This window comes from Bos indicus x Bos taurus, chromosome 22 (genome assembly GCF_003369695.1).
Source record: "Bos indicus x Bos taurus breed Angus x Brahman F1 hybrid chromosome 22, Bos_hybrid_MaternalHap_v2.0, whole genome shotgun sequence".
NCBI lineage: Eukaryota > Metazoa > Chordata > Mammalia > Artiodactyla > Bovidae > Bos > Bos indicus x Bos taurus.
The window spans coordinates 6,227,035-6,242,243 of NC_040097.1; the positions used below are offsets into that span (position 1 = coordinate 6,227,035).

The 15,209-nt window shown below is 54.3% G+C and overlaps 1 protein-coding gene across 18 annotated transcripts in view; it reads left to right on the forward strand.

Annotated features, from left to right (window-relative positions):
* Positions 1–15,209, forward strand: part of ATP2B2 (ATPase plasma membrane Ca2+ transporting 2) — a 380,950-nt gene that overhangs the window by 207,474 nt on the left and 158,267 nt on the right. The window contains exon 1 of one of the 18 annotated variants that reach the window (XM_027522819.1): positions 11,474–11,621. The exons of the other annotated variants lie outside the window; for them this stretch is intronic. The gene's annotated coding sequence lies outside the window, so the exon portion shown is untranslated. Of the gene's footprint in view, positions 1–11,473; positions 11,622–15,209 lie in introns of those variants that run through there. 18 annotated transcript variants of the gene reach the window in all.

Below are 15,209 nucleotides of genomic sequence, written 5' to 3' on the forward strand. Positions count from 1 at the left end.
CAACCCACTCCAGTATTCCTGCCCGGAGAATCCCATGGACAGAGGAGCCTCCTGGCCTGCAGTCCATGGTGTGGCAAAGAGTTGGGCACAACTGAGCATGCACGGTTTATTCAGATTGATATTGAGAAGCAGCTGGCATGTAGTAGGTGCACGGCCAAGGCTGGGGCTGTGGAGGAGCCTGGGCTACAGAATGCAGCTCCTCTCAGCCTCCTTAGTTCCCAAAGGGCTGCGGTAGAGCTGTCTGGGGTGCGGGATCTGGGTGCCACATGCACACACACGATGTAGGGGTGGACAGGCGCCTCCCCCAGCCCTGCCTGGAGCACACAGTGCAGACTGGGAGGCCAGGCGGGCCTCATGCCTGGAATCTCGACCCCCACGCCCCACCAGCCCAACCTGCTCTCTCCAAAGTCTGAATATTGAACCTGCGCTAGTTCATCCCTCTCTCTCTCTGTAGGAGCCTGAAACAAGGTATTTAGGGAGAATGTTCTCCTGGGTGGAGACAACTGGGTGTCTGGCTTTACCCCTCATTGAGAGGCTTCCCTGGTGGCTCAGAGGGTAAAGCACCTGCCTGCAATGCAGGTAGACCTGGGTTCGATCCTCTGGGTGGGGAAGATCCCCTGGAGAAGGAAATGGCAACCCACTCCAGTTATCCTTGTCTGGAAAACCCCATGGAGAAGCCTGGTAGGCTACAGTTCATGGGGTCGCAAAGAGTCGGGCACGACTGAGTGACTTCACTGTGTCACTTTTTGAGAGCTGAAAGTGGATGGAGGCGGTGTGTCCTGGCATTCCAGGTGACCACCATTGCCCAGTTCACCCATCTGTGGAGTGGATGACAATGGTACCCACGTCCCAGGCTGCGGTAAAGCGCGAGTGAGAGGGTGCTGGGCTCAGGATGTGGCTTGTGTTCATGGCTTAGTGAGTGGAAACTGGAGACTGAGAACCGGAAGCTGTGAGCTTAGAACCTACCTCCGCGGCTTTTGCGTGCCCTTGTGTCAGCCCTGCCGCCTCTTGGAGCTTCGGTTTGGGATCTGTAAAGTGGGACTGTGTTTCCCAGTCTGCCCACTTCATAGGACTGCAGGGTGACAGCAGTTAAAAAAGAAGTAATGTGATTGCCGGGTGACGTGTTGAGGGCTTCACCCTGCCCTCCAGCCCTCGGAAGCATCCTGCACAACTCAAGAAGCCTCTGCAGGGTTCCGTGCAGAGCAAGGTGGCCAGGCCAGATGTGGTCAGGGGAAGGGACACCAGGACTGGGGTCCCTGAGGCTGCAGAGGCCCCGGGTGTAGGGGAGATGACCTTGGTCTGAGGATTGAGTGACCGGGTTTCCAGGCCCACCTCTGGCATGGATCAGTGACTTTGGGCAAGTTGTGATGGCACCCTGGTCCCATGCTCCCCCTGGAAGGCGGGGGCCGTGATCCCACCCGCCTCATGTCCTCAGTGGGAGCAGATTCTCCTGCCAGCCGGCCCTCGGGGTGAAGAGGCTGAGCCAGGGCGAGTCGGAGGCGTGATCAACCACAGCAGTTACAACTGCTGTGTGTGTTTGCTGTGGCCATCGTTGCAAACGACCACAAACTGTTTAATGGCTTAAAACAATGAAAGTTATTTTCTCACAGTTCTGGAGGCTGGAAGTCTGAAATCAAGGTGTTGGTAGGGCCAGTTCGCCCTAGAGGCCCCGAGAGAGGCGATACAAGGCGTTTCTTGGCTTACAGCCGCGTCACTCCCTCTCAAATCCGTATTCATCTCACCCTGTGTCCTCTCCCCTTTCACCTCCTCTTTATAGTCACTGAATACAGGGCCCACCCTAAATCAAGGATGACTGAGATTTACAAAGACCCCCTTTCGAAATAAGGGCACCTTCTGAGGTGCCAAGTAGGCTTGAATTTGGGTAGACACGATGCAACCCATTGCAGTCACGAATGGAGCCAGCCACTGTACCTGCAGGTGTGTAGCCCCCAAATACAGAGGGCCTCCTGGAAGGGACTTGAGCATCCCGAGTTTCTATGTTTGCCGGGGGTCTTGGGATGACTGTATTTGTTGAGCATTTACTGCCATGTATGTGTTAGTTGCTCAGTTGTGTCCAACTCTTTACGACCCTATGGACTGTAGCCTGCCAGGCTCCTCTGTCCATGAGATTCTTCAGGCAAGAATACTGCAGTGGGTTGCCATTTCCTTCTCTGGGGGAATCTTCCCAACCCAGGAATCGAACCCAGGTCTGCAGTGCAAGCAGATGCTTTACCGTCTGAGCTACTAGAAAGCCCCTTTACTGCCAGTGAATCCAACGCACATTGCTGCATTTCCTCACTGTTACCCATTTTACAGACAAAGAGACTGAGGCCTGGGGAGTTCAGAAGTGCCCAAGTCACCCAGCAAAAGAGGGGCAGAGCTGAGAAGGTACCTAGGTCTCCAGTGCACTTTCTCCTTCCTCCCTTGGTACAGCTGCTGAATGGGGGCTCCACGTAGCCAGGAACCCACAGGGCAAGACCTCCAGCCAGCCCTGTGTTCACCCAGAGCCTGCAGGGCCTTGGGGAGAGAAGAGCTAAGAGTGGGCAGGGTAGCTGGCGGGGCGTGAGTGAGCCCTGCTGGCCCCTGAAGACCAGTGCAGGGCAGAAGGTTGAGATCCCACAGTCCCTTCTGTGAACCTCAGGGTTCTCTTCTGGAGAATGGGACAGCAGCCACTCAGTCTGTGGGATCATAGCCAAGTTCTAAAATGCTAATCCTAATAGTCATTTCTAATAGTTAAAATGTATCCTCAAGCATTTTACAAATATTTTTTTAACTTAATGTGTGGGAGGGTAATTGCTTAATCCAAGCCATATGCTAACAAGTGGCTCCACCGTGAAATAGCCGTGTGTGGTTGAACCAGTGACTTAACCTCAGTTTACTCCTCCATTAAGTGGGGGTAACACCAGTAGCCACCTTCTCAGTTGTGAGAGGCAAATGGGTTTCAAATCAAGCGCCTTGTGCTGTGTTGCAGTTGAGGGCCCAGAGGATGTTTCTTCATCTGTATGATGGGGAGTAAGAAAAGTGTTGTTGTTATTATTATACTGTTGCTTGTGGGAGAATTTGGTGAAGTAATGCAAAGGAAGCGCTCAGCTCAGGGCCTGCCCAGAGGTCAGTGTTAAAGTAATCGCCTCTCGTGCCATCAGGTAGACTTGAATTGAAATCCCAGTGCCAGCGTTTGCTGCTGTGTGACCTTGAGCTTTGCCTCTCTGAGCTTGAAGAACCGTATCTCACAAACATATCTGTGCACGATGTGATGGACAGAAAACTGTCACAAGTGAAGCCCCCACCGCATCAGGTGTTTGAAAGACGTTGCATTTCTGTCCTGCTTTTGGGGGAGGGCCCCCAGAGGACTTCCTTAAAGATATCTGCAGAAGGGGCAAATCCTGGTCCCAGGGCTGGAGTGGATTTGATTTTCAAAGACCCAGAGATGCTGTGCTGTAGTGAAGCCTGGGGTTGGAAGAGCTTGTCGGGGGACGCCATGAGTGGATGGCCGTGTTTGGGGTCCAGGAGCCTTGTAGCTCCTGGGGAAGGAAGCGGGCCTCTACAGGCTTCTCCTGCCACTGCAAGGGAAGTTGTCTACAAAGGTCTGGACTTCTCCATGCCGGCCCAGGCCGCTTCACCCGCCCACGCCTGGCTGCCCAGGGGCTGCACTGCAGGAGCTGTGGGCAGTTTGGCCCAGAGGCATCGCTGCAGCCTGGCCTCCCTAGACTGAGTGCCGGCTCCAGGGTAGCTCGGGAGCTGAGCTGCCACCACTTCCTGTCCAGGCCGGGCAGGGCAGGAGGATCCTGGGGAGGCTGTTGGGGAAACAAGGGGCTCTGGGCTCCAGCTGCCCGAGTCTGCTCCTCGACCTGAGGCGCCAGGGGGAGAGGGGGTCAGGGGGAGGTCCCACATGGCCTGGCTGAGTGGTGATGTGGACGGTGGTTCAGGACCAAGTGCTGACCAGCTGTGTGCCCTTCCCCTCTGGGCCTCAGTGCCCTCAGCTGTCAATGGGGGCAGCACCTCCCTAGTAGGGCATGGTGGTGAAAGCTGAGTCTCATGGGGATGGCGTGGTGCACGTTTTGACATCTCTGAATCAGGGCACGCAGTAGACCCAGCCATGCCTCTCTCTTTCTGACGCGTACATAAAGTAGCGATGCTTCTTCCAGCAGATGCATCTTAGCTTCACTGAAATACGGTGAATAAGATAATAACCTATCAAGGACTTGGACAGGGCCACCAGGCGGGGAGAACAGAGCCATCTCCCACCTGCATGCCCAGCTGAGTCGCAGTGGAATCTTGGGTGTTTCTGTGCATCTCACGGGAGCCCTCATTTCCTCTTCTGAAATGATCCCGGCCTCCCAGAGCTGTCGTGAGAAGTTAACAAGCTCCTGTGTGTACCACGTGCCCAGCAGAGTACCCGTATGCAGTAGGTGCCTAAAAATTGCCAGTTCAGAGCAAACAACGAAGATGGTAGTACAGGGAGGAGTTTAAAGCCCAGACTCTAGGATTTCAACTCCTGCTCCAGCGCTTCCTTGCTGTGTGACTTTGTGCCAGCTTCATAGCTTCTCTGTGCCTTGGTCCCACCATCTTAAAATGGATGTAACAAAAGTATCCAATTCATTCGATTGCTGTGAGAATTAAATAGAATTAAAGTGCCTGGAGGAAGTGCTTGACTGAAGTGTAAGCAATTATTATTCAATGAGCTTCTAATGAGTCTCTTCTAGTTCCATAAATGGTAGTGAAAATGGACACAGGGCTCAATAAAATACTAGCAAGACGGCACCCATTTTACAGATGAAACGGCTGAGGTCCAGGTTTTATGTCAGCTTGCCCAAGGTCACACAGCTGGCCCTCCCCAGAGCAGGAACCTGACCTGCTCTCCTGACCTCCAGGCACCAGTCTGATGTCTCCTCCTGGCCCGTGTCAGTCTGGAACTCTGTGATTCTCATGGAGAACGAGGTTCCTGCCCGGGGGAGGGTGGGTTTCAAGAAGAAACGGCAGCCAGATGCAGTGTCTTCCAGGTTGGGGTTCCCATCAGAAGTGGTTTCTTCTTCCGTTATGCCTCTGCCTGTTCCCCACGGTGCAGGGGATGGGGCTGAGCTGAGCCAAGCCCAAGGCCTACAGAGCCTGCCACCCCAGTCACCCTGCGGGTGTACCTGCCAGCCCTGCTGGCCTCTAAGCGCCTTCTTGGGGACCGCTGCAGAGTTGACACAGCAAAGCTCCCTCCTGGAGGGAGCTAAAGCCCCGCTGGCCAGCTGGTCCAGATGCCGAGCTGTGCCAGGGTCACAGTGTCAAGGGCCAGCTGCACCCCGGTCTCTGCTCGCCCTCTCCCGTCCCAATCCATTCTGTGACCGGGGTGCAGCTGGCCCTTGACAGACACTCCAAGTAACCTTGGACTCGTCACGGTCCCTCCCTGGGCACCAATCTCCCACCTTTGAAATGAGGACTTAGGAGCCAGATGGGCCCCCTGGGACTTTAAATGTCTAAGATTCAAAATTTCCCAGACATTGCTGATAGTCAAGGTTACAGGGAAGGGCCGGGGCTGGAAGAGAAGGAGCCTGTGGCTCTGTGTGCACATCCTTGGGGATCTGAGGTTGGGCTTCCTGGGAGCAAGCCTGAGACAGCAGTCGCTCCTGTTCACCCCAGGATGATTCCAGAGGAGGAGGCAGGCCGAAGGTCTAACAGCCCAGCACTGGGGAGCAGGGTCTGCTGGTAGGGGGCGGGGGCACCAACTGCGGCCCTGCAGTCCTGTATATTTGCGATGCGGAGGTCGCTGAGAACCAGCCTCTTCCTAGCAACTATCTGAAGGCAGGAGATTAAGAACTCTTAAGGCCACTTCTAAATTTATCAACTTACATGACTCACTTCAGATTAAAACCAGGCCCTTCTCCCCATTCCCACCCCCAGCCAATTTCAAGTTTCCAAGCTCAGAGGGAGGATCTTGAAAAGGGAAGAGAATAGAAATCGATAAAACCAATATTGGCTGAGGACTTAGCATGTGTCAGGCCAGGTGCAGCCCCAGGTAGAAGGCGGTAGGTGAGAGCAGACGCCCAGCTGTTGGCTGGACCACGAGTAACTGCTGTGCCCAAGGTGTGGCCTCGCCGACCATGGTCCTTGCGCCTCAGTGGGCCTCAGTTTCCTCATCTATGAAATGCGGCCAGTGTTGGGAGGAGCCATGGCTGTAGCCACCCACACTCAGTCAGTCGGAATAGAATATAGGGTGACTGGGGGTTGAGGTCCAGGCTGGTTGTGGGTGTTTCTTTGCCCTCTCGGAGGCCAGGGTCTGCCCAGACATCTGCAGGCAGAGGGAACAGCTTCCCTCACCCTGGGACCTTCAGAAGCTTCTCCAGAAATCTCTGAGCTCCAGGGTCAGAGCTAGACAGTGGGACCACGGCAAGTAAAGGTGAATGGAGGCTGGTGCTGACCAGTGACCCGAGAGCTTTCCCCTGGGGACCTCCTCGAGCCTCACCACAGCCCCCATGGTAACCAGATTACCGGTAACAGCGTCATTAACCAAGGGCTTCTGTGCGCAGCGCCGTCCACATGTGTCCCTTCACCCCTCGTGGCCGTGACTGGACCCCTTTACAGAGGGACACCCGGGCTGGGGGGAGTGTGGCAGTTCCAGCCAGCTCTCCCAGCTGAGAAGGGCACCCCTGGGAGGAAGCCAGCCCCCTCCCCGCCCCCATCATCCTACTGTGTGCATTGGACTCGGAGGACCGGGGCCCAGGGCAGAGTCGCCCAAGGTTGCCCAGTGACAGCCAGAACACCAGGACTCTGTCCATGGTACTGGCCGCCACCCCCAAAGGTCATAAGACCACCCCAATCCTCCAGGGGAAAGGGTGAGGCCTCGGGCCAGACATCAAGCCAAGAACAGGGTCACTTACACACAGCCTGTGCACCCAACACAGCTGCCCACTGGTGCAGAGGACATTCAGGAGACCCTGCGCGCTGACACTTCGGCAATGCCAGGCCTGGGCCCCAGGAGTCAAGCGCAGCCTGCTCTTCATTCTCACCCTCTAGGATACCCGGTGACCCTGGTAGGGTCGGAGCCACAATGGGGCCACCCTTGGGCCAGAGCGGTGACTACTTTCCTTAAGTGCCTCCTGGGCACTTCAGACCCCAGCTTTGCCACTGAGGGGCTGCGTCCCCTGGGTGGGCTGTTGCTTTCTGAGCCTCGTAGTTTTCGCCTCTGAAATGGGGAAGTGACCACAGCCATCGTGGAGAGGGTAGGCATGACTCGCAGGCCCTGTGCATCTCCTGCCGGCTGCCTCCTCACTAATGTGGGTATCACCCTGGCTCGAAACACGCGGTTCTCCTGTCCATCCTGTGAAGAAGGCGTTCTCGTCCTCGCTTTGCAGACCAGACACAGGTGTCCCTCAGAGATGTCCAGGGACTCACTCTGGTCTGGCAGATCAGCAGTAGAGCCATGAGCAGGAGCTGGTCAGTTCTCGTGCTTTGAGGGGCTCGTTGGCATATTCTTGAGGCCTCAGCAGGCAGTCAGGGGCATCGTGTGAGGGTTTTCTCTACCCGAATGTAGAGTTGTGGGATCCTAGGTGGAGAAGACAGCCAAGGACAGTGGTTAAGAGTGGGCCCTGGAGTCTGAGCACATGGGCTTGCTTCCCAGCCCGAGTGCTTCCTTGCTGTGTGATCTTGAGCAAGTGACGTAACCTCTCTCTGCCTCAGTCGCCTTCCCTGCACACCGGAGTACAGTGTAGCGCCAACTTTTCTGGAGTCCTGCTGGTTCAATGAGTTAATGGGTATAAAGAGCTTAGAACAATGCCTGCCTCCTAGGAAGCTCTATAAAGTGTCAGCTATTTATTATTATTAATCATATCATCAGAATGGGACGGGGGAGCCAGGCTTTGCCGTCTCTCCCTCAGTCTTGCCTCCAGCCTCCTCCCTGGCCGTGCATGGCCACCAGGGGGCCCTGCTCAGAACGTCCATCTGGCCAGCCACTCTGTGGGCAAGGGCTCAGTGCTCCCTGTTGCCAAGCAGACGGAGCTCAGACTCCTTGGCCCCTGTTCAGCGCTACCATGATTTATCCCCATCTACCCTTCCAGCACCTCCCTCCAGCTTCACCTTCTTCCCATTCCTCTCTCCTCAGTTAGTTATTTCATCCACTAAGTACACGAGTCATTCAGTACAGATAGGAGTACAGCTCCTGTTCACACCAACCTTTCCCCACCTCTGAGCCTTTGCCCGGACGGTGTCCATCCCTGAACACCCTTCAGCCATCCTTCAGGGCCTCCTGAAATGCAGGAAGACTTCCTGCCTCTCCGTTTGTTGTACGCTCCTCCTGTAAGCTCCTGCACCTCTGGAGTCAGGCCCCAGCTAATGAGTCTTGTTTGTTTCCATCTGTGTGTTTGTCTGAGATTTCGTCAGAACGTTGTTGAATAAACACGTGTGGAACAAGTGAAAGGATGACCTGCCTCACTGGTCCCCCGTATCCTCTCTTGCTCCCCCCCACCACCCCAAATCATCTGTTCTCCCTAAGTGGCCAGATGGATGCTTTTAATGATGCCGACCAGACTGTGGTGCTTTCTGCTTCAGTCTCTGCAGTCCTCCGCCATGCTGCACAGGATCAAACCCAGACTCGTCCCACGGCCTGTGGGCCCCTCGTCACACCCCTCGCCCCTCACTCGCCTCCTCTAGCTCACCGGTCATCTTTCCAGTCCTCAAGCTCTTCGGCCTCTTTCCCGCCTCAGGGCCTTTGCACTTGTTTCCCCGATCTAGACTGCCCAAAACCCTTCTCTTTCTATTATAGGCTCCATCTCATAGGCACCCCCACTGAGATCCTCCCTGATCTATTAAAGGGAGTGTTCCCGGTCACGGCCCTTGTCTTTTAATAGCATTTGTCACAATTCGTAGTCTTTTCAGTGTTTATTCTCCTGTTTGTCGTCTGGCTCCCCCACCCACGGCAGACGGGAGGTGCATCCGTCCCATTCAGTGGGGGAGGGCTCCTGTTTTGATCGGCTGTTTCGAAGGGGAAAACAGTGTCCTTACTTAGAATCACTCTTGACCCTCGATATAGCAGACGTGATCGTGAGGGTTGCCTGGGAACCTCATGCTCACCCTGCCTGCCTTTAGTCGATTGAACAGGGAGGGGGCAGAGAGAGAGAGAGTGAGCGAGAGGTGTAGCCCCAAACGAGACAAGTGCAACGTGTAGCCTCCTTCTGTTTGCGTTTTGCTGGAGAGAGGGCAGTACGCAGACCGCCAGGCCTTGGAATGGTCTGACGCCAGGTAGCAGTGATGGTGCGAGGCAGACACAGCAGAGGACGGTGTGGAAGGAAGAGCCCCCGGCTGCCCCCTGCTCTGAGAAATTAGGCTTTGTCGCATTGTTGGTGGCTCCACTGTGTACGATCAGACTTGAAGAGCCTTTAATGATGGGTTTGGGGCCCAGGCCTTAATAAAGGGAAATTTCTGCTGATTAGACCCGCCTAGGACAAGCTCTGGAAAGTGCGTGCCTGACGCTCACCTGCCCCCTTCCAACCTTCTCCCCCCAGCAGGGAACCCAGAGCTGCTAATTAATGTGTCCCCAACCCATGAGGTGCCCGAAAAGAAACCAGGCAGCAACTGCTCCGAAAACCGATTTCCTTTTCTTAAACTTCAGTCATTTGCATTACAAAAATAATGGTTTGCTTACTGAAACAGACAGAAAGATACAGAGTGGTCTGTATCTACACATCCCACAGTCACCAGATGTAACCTCGGTCCGAACCCTGTTTTGTAGCTTTTAGGATGCATAGTTTCACGGCCCTGAGAAAGGGATACATGTTGTACATAGAGAGTTGATAACACCTTATAGTTTTGTTGCTGTCTTTCAAGTATAGTTGATTTACCGTATTGCGCTGGTTTCAGGTATACACCGTAACCTAAAAAAAAAAACAAAAACAAAAAACCTGAATCATGGTATAGTTTTATGCTGGAAGTTCTTTTCCTTTCTTTGTTGCTGCTTAGTCACTAAGTCCCATGCAACTCTTTGTGACCCCTTGGACTGTAGCCCACCAGGCTCTTCTGTCCATGGGATTTCCCAGGCAAGAACACTGGAGTGAGTTGACATTTCCTTCTCCAGAGGGATCTTCCTGATCCAGGTGTTGAACCTGCCTCTCCTGCATTGGCAGGTGGATTCTTTACTGCTGAGCCACCTGGGAAGCCCTCTTTACTGGTACATAAGATTGTGGTACAGCTTACAATTTGACTTGTGTGTGTGTGCTCAGTTGTTCAGTCTATCTAACTCTTTGGGACCCTATGGACTGTAGCCCTCCAGGCTTCTCTGTCCGTGGGATTCTCCAGGCAAGGATATTGGAGTGGGTTGCCATGTCTTCCTCCAGGGGATCTCCCTGCCCCAGGGATCAAACCTGCATCTCCTGCACTGGCAGGCGGATTCTTTATCGCTTAGCCACCTGGGAAGCACCCCCCCTTAGTGGTACATAAGATTGGGGTGCACCTTACAATTTGACTTAGGTTTGAGGAAATCTGGCAATTTGCTATCTCCCTCCCTTGCTTATATATTCACATACTGGTAGATACAAGTTTGGAGGGAGTTTGCTTCTTTTCTTTGGAGTCGTTTTGTTTGTACCGTGGCTTTGCTGTGTCCCTTAGGGTGCTGTGGCCCTCCTGGTGGCTGGGCAGTCTCTGAGGGGCACAGAGGCTAGTGCAGGTGACAGGGGCTTGGCAGCCGCTCACCCTGCCACCCACCCACTGTGGTGCCGCATCTCTGTGCCCCCAGCGCCTCACACACAGTGCCCAGCACAAGCTGGCACCAAGCGGGTGCCCGGGGATTGTGCTTCCCCCTCCTCTGCCCCCACGATGTGGACAGTGTGGACTGGCATCACCGCTCCTGCCCCAACCAGAGACATCGTTGCCCTGAGACCCAGAGGAGGGGCAGGGAGCCTGAGCTCAAATAAAAAGGCTGGATGCAAAAGGTCAGCTAAAAAAAGCCACATGCAAACAAAGGCAGGAGGTGAAATCAGAATAACAGGCACAAAGGTCAGAAGGAGAGAAGAATGAAGGGCATTAACCACAAACCTGCAAAGAGCTTCTCACCCCCAAAGCAAATAAGGCTCGTTTTAAAAAGTCAGTTGAAGCAAGTAGAGGCTTCTTAGTAAGAAGAAGGTGATCCTCTGAGGGCAGGTACAGGTCAAGGTGATCCTCTGGTCCAGTCCCAGCCCCCACCATGGCAGCCAGGTGCCAGGGCCCTGGGCTCCTTCCCTCCTCTAGTTTCTGCATCTGAGTGCTGTCTACTGACTCACATCTAGACTCTGCTCTAAGTGCTGGGGGGGATTTGCTGAATACAGCATCCTTCTGGCAATCATTACCCCCACTTTACAAAACAGGGAGTGAGGTCCCCAGACATACAGTGACCTGCCCAAGGGCGCCAAGCCAGCAGGCTGGCTCCAGTGCTCTGAGCCTGACCGTGAGGCCAGTGGCCTCCAGTCCCCGAGCGCTCGGCCTCGCAGGGACACCAGTCATTGCAGACCAGTGAGTGTGCTCACAGCCCGGCGAGAGGGCAGCCTCAGGGATGCGGGCCCAGGGAAGGCAGCCACTTGCCGGTGCTGTCGGGGAACAGCCCCGAGAGGGCCCCACACGGCCAGCCGCAACCGAGCAGAAGGGTAAACGAGAGCCAGCCAGCTGGAAGGAAGGTAGGTGGTGGGGAGGGTGCCCCAGGCGAAGGCGCAGCCTGAGCCAGCAGAGACGCCAGCAGAGGCCAGAGCCGAAGGCAGCGGGTGGGGTGGGGAGCACAAGAGGCAGCGGGGCCAGGCTGAGGGCAGGTGTTAAGCTGGGGAGTGGTGTGGCCAGACGGGCCCCTTGGGGAAATCCCATGGCCCTACTGAGGATAACGGGTTGCAGAGAGGAGGCTGGAGGCCCAGGAGGCTGGAGGCCGGACAGGCATTGGGCAAATAAGGGGCAGGTTCTGGGGGGAGGAGGCAGGGTGAGCTGACAAGGCTTGGGGACTTCAGGGGGCAGAAATGGGAGGTCACGCTGGGTCCCTGCTGACAGTGGGGTCACTGGGGCCGATGGTGAGAGGGCAAGCAGGTCAGGGAGAACCTGTGGATCTGTTTAATGAGCGCTCAGAGGGTTGGTTATGAACAGAGACAATCATCAGATTCTGACCACTGATGAGAAGAATGCAAAAGTCCTTCATAAAATGGCAGCCCCCACCCGTACCTAAAGGTGGGCTTTCCTTCCATCCACAAACACCGTGCAGGGCGTGCTGTGTGCCAGGCACTGCAGAGGCCACACTGGGACAACACGGACCCATTCACGAGGGGGCAGAGATAGACGGTAAACAAAGATGTGAGTGGGCGGCGCATCGGGGAGTGGTCCATGGACGGAGAGAAATAAGGCAAAGGGAGGAAGATAAAGAGGGTGGCTTCAAGGATGGGGCCAGGGAAGGCCTCCCTGAGAAGGTGGCATTTGGGCAGAGACCTGAGGGAGTTCTGTGGCTGTCTGGGGAAGCGGGAGTAGCCAGTGCAAAGGCCCTGAGGTGGGTGCATGCTCAGTGGATTCAGAGACAGGGAGGAAGCCAGTGGGGTGGAGGGGAGTGAGTGAGGGGGAGTGGGGGGATGTGGTTGGAGAGGTAATGGGTAGGGGAGGGGTACAGATCATGTAGGGCCTCGTGGGCCGTTCAGGGACTTTGGGTTTTCCTCAGAGAGTGGCAGGAACCACAGGAAGGTTCTGAATACAAGAGGACTTGATTCATCTCTGACCATGTGTCTAGAACAGGCTGGGGTGGGATGAGGGGATGAGAAGCAGGGAGATCAGGGAGGAGTCCTCCTCAGTGAGCACTCTGCGAGAAAACAGTGGCTCAGCCCAGGCTAGGGACTGTGACGGTGATGAGACGTGGTCACATGGGTGTGTTTTGAAGGTAAAGCAGATAGGATCTGCAGATCGATATTTGGTGAAACAGGTTTATTAAAGAGTTGAAGATCTAGGTTAACCCCAGCACTTAGCACGCTGTCTAGAAACTGGGAACCACTTAGTCAACGTTGCATGAAAGGATGGATGGGTGGGTGGACGTCTGGGTGGAGGAATGGAGAGAGGGAGGAAAGAGTACAGGTAGGTGGGTGCGTAGGTGGAAGGACAGAGGGATGGATGGGTAGACAGGCAGGCAGCTGGATAGATGGGCAGCTAGAGGGGAGGATGGATGGATGCATGCATGCAAGCAGGGAGAGAGGAAAGGAGGCAGGCCTCGAATGCCAGACTAAGAAATCTGAACTTTCTCCAAGGCAGTGGGAGCCACCGCAGGTTCTTGAGCAGGGGCGTGACGGAACGTGAGGACTGTTGGAGGCACCATCAGATGGCGGCTCTGGGCAGTGTTTGCACCATGTCCCAAGCTGGTAACCTCTGTGGACGCCGACTTATCAATCCTTTCTGTCGCCTGCTGTCCAACCCTCTGTCTTCATTCATTTATACTTACAGGTGTTCTATGCGCATCTGCTCCGTGAGGGCACTGGGGGCCTGGTGTGAATGAACCAGACATGGTCTCTGCCCACAGCACACATTTTCAGCCTGCACGGGGTGGGGAGGGAGTGTCTCAGAACCAGAGAGAGGATGCAGTTACTCTTGGGGCTCAGTGGCCCCCCAGCTTCATGCTGAGAAGGAAAGGGCTGCTCTCCGCTCTTTCCGGAGACCTGGGCTTCCTGTAGCCTCAGTGGGGACCCTCCAGTAAGCCAGACAAGACCTTAGCATCCTCCTTCCAGCTCAGAGTTTTCTTGTTTGAGAATTGTGTTCTTTGGTTTCATCTGGATATTTACTTGGGGTTGGGGGGTTGTGCCTGACTGTTTGAGACCCCATGGACTGCAGCACGCCGGGGGTGTGTGTCGTGACTGAACATGCACTTGCCTGGGAGGAAAGGCTATGCTGGGAACGGGTAAAAGGAAGGGAACCAGCATTTAATGCCCACGGTGTTTCAGGCTCATTACACATTCATTCACTTAAGTATTTCTTGGACTTCTGCGCCATGCCAAGCACTGTTTGAGGCAATGGGAATACAGTGGTGAATGATACAGGGAAGCTCTCACTAGTAAATAAAGAATTCCATACAGCAGTGAGTGTTACAAACAAAATTAACCAGGCAGTTGAAGGGGCCACGGGGGCAGCTTGAGTAGGATGGTCAGGGAGACCTTCACTGAGGAGGTGACATTTGAGATGATAAATACCTGGCCGTGCCACCATCAGGGGGAGGAGCAATCCCAACAAAGGAGCCAGCATGTGCAAAGGCCCTGAGGCAGGAAGGAGCTAGGCGTGTTCAGAGACTGAGGCCACATGGCTGCGGTAGAGTGTTCAGAGGGCAGAGAGGTGGGTGAGGCAGAAGGAAAAGTAAGGGGACCGGATCTAGGGGCTTTATAGTTCATGGAACGGGTTTTGAATTTGATCCTTGCCCTGAAAGCAAAGAGGAACCAAAGAGCCTCTTGATGGTGAAAGAGGAGAGTTAAAAACCTGTCTTAAAACTCAACATTCGAAAAACTAAGATCATGGCACCTGGTCGCATCACTTCATGGCAAATAGATGGGAAAACAGTGGAAACAGTGAGAGGCTTTATTTTCTTGGGCTCCAAAATCACTGCAGATGGTGACTGTAGCCGTGAAATTAAAAGATGCTTGCTCCTTGGAAGAAAAGCTATAATCAACCTAGAAAGCATATTAAAAAGCAGAGACATTACTTTGCTGACAAAGGTCCTTATAGTCAAAGCTATGATTTTTCCAGTAGTCATGTATGGATGTGAGAGTTGGACCATAAAGAAAGCTGAATGCCAAAGAATGGATGCTTTTGAACTGTGGTGTTGGAGAAGACTCTTGAGAGTCCCTTGGAGAGCAAGGAGATCAAACCAGTCAACCCCAAAGAAAATCAGTCCTGAATATTCATTGGAAGGACTGATGCTGAAGCTACAATACTTTGGCAACATCATGCAAAGAGCCAACTCATTGGAAAAGACCCTGAGAATGGGAAAGATTGAGGACAGAAGAGGGCAGAAAATGAGATGGTTGGATGGCATCATCGACTCAATGGACATGAGTCTGAGCAAACTCCAAGAGATGGTGTTGGACAGGGAAGTCTGGCGTGTTGCAGTCCATGGAGTCACAAACAGTCGGACACAACTTAGAGACTGAACGACAGCTGAAGGGCCTTAAGCAGGGGTGAGACTCACATACAGGCCCCTTTGGCTGCTGTGTGGGAAGAGGTTCTCATTTGATTCAATCCTTGCAACAGTTCTGAGCAGTTGTTGA